This window comes from Thermobia domestica, unplaced genomic scaffold (genome assembly GCF_964235325.1).
Source record: "Thermobia domestica unplaced genomic scaffold, izTheDome1.hap1.1 HAP1_SCAFFOLD_1679, whole genome shotgun sequence".
In the NCBI taxonomy this organism is placed as follows: domain Eukaryota; kingdom Metazoa; phylum Arthropoda; class Insecta; order Zygentoma; family Lepismatidae; genus Thermobia; species Thermobia domestica.
The window spans coordinates 7,501-8,522 of record NW_027657389.1 but is presented as its reverse complement, the minus strand read 5'-3'; positions in this window follow the sequence as shown (position 1 = coordinate 8,522).

Sequence of the window (1,022 nt, the reverse complement as noted above, 5' to 3'; positions counted from 1 at the left end):
AACACATAAGTGTAACCTAATGAAGTTCAACAAAATAAAGCATACGGTAAATTGTGGCGGTGATGGAGGGCGCAGTTGCCGTCAATTAAACCAGTGCGTGCACGCTTAAGTTTAACGGGAGCGAGAAGGTAAACCATGTCGGTGATGGATGGCTTAGTTGCCGTCATATAGAGAAACCCCTGTCTATCGTGAGACCCATGTTCCACTTGCTAACACTTTCATGTATGTGAAAAGAAGTAAAGATCGGCAAGTGCGAGCGAGTGGGAAAAGGTAAAGTCGGCAATTATGAGCAAATGGAAAAAAAAAGTCGGCAATTATGAGCATATGGAACATTCCACATAAGACACTTGTTGCACTCTCAAGAGAAGATATATATATTTATACCTCATCAGGAAAGTACACAACTGTGAGCGAAAACAACCAAATTAAGAAATCAGCACATAAGTGTAAACTAATGAAATTCAACAAAAGAAAGCATACGGTAAATTGTGGCGGTGATGGAGGGCGCAGTTGCCGTCAATTAAACCAGTGCGTGCACGCTTAAGTTTAACGGGAGCGAGAAGGTAAACCATGTCGGTGATGGATGGCTTAGTTGCCGTCATATAGAGGAGCCCGTGCTTATCATGAGACCCGTTTTCCCCTTACTAACACTTTTAAGTATGTGAAAAGAAGTAAAGATCGGCAAGTGTGAGCGAGTGGGAAAAGGTGAAGTCGGCAATTATGAGCATATGGAACATTCCACATGAGACACTTGTCGCGCTCTGAAAAGAACATATATATATATATATATACCTCATCTGAAAAGTACACAAGTGTGAGCGTAAACAACCAAATTAAGAAAAAGAAATCACCACATAACTGTAAACTATTGAAATTCAACTAAAGGAAGCATACGGTAAATTGTGGCGGTGATGGAGGGCGCAGTTACCGTCATGTAAACTAGTCCGTCCACGCTTAAGTTTAACGGGAGCGAGAAGGTAAACCTTGTCGGTGATGGATGCTTTAGTTGCCGTCATACAGAG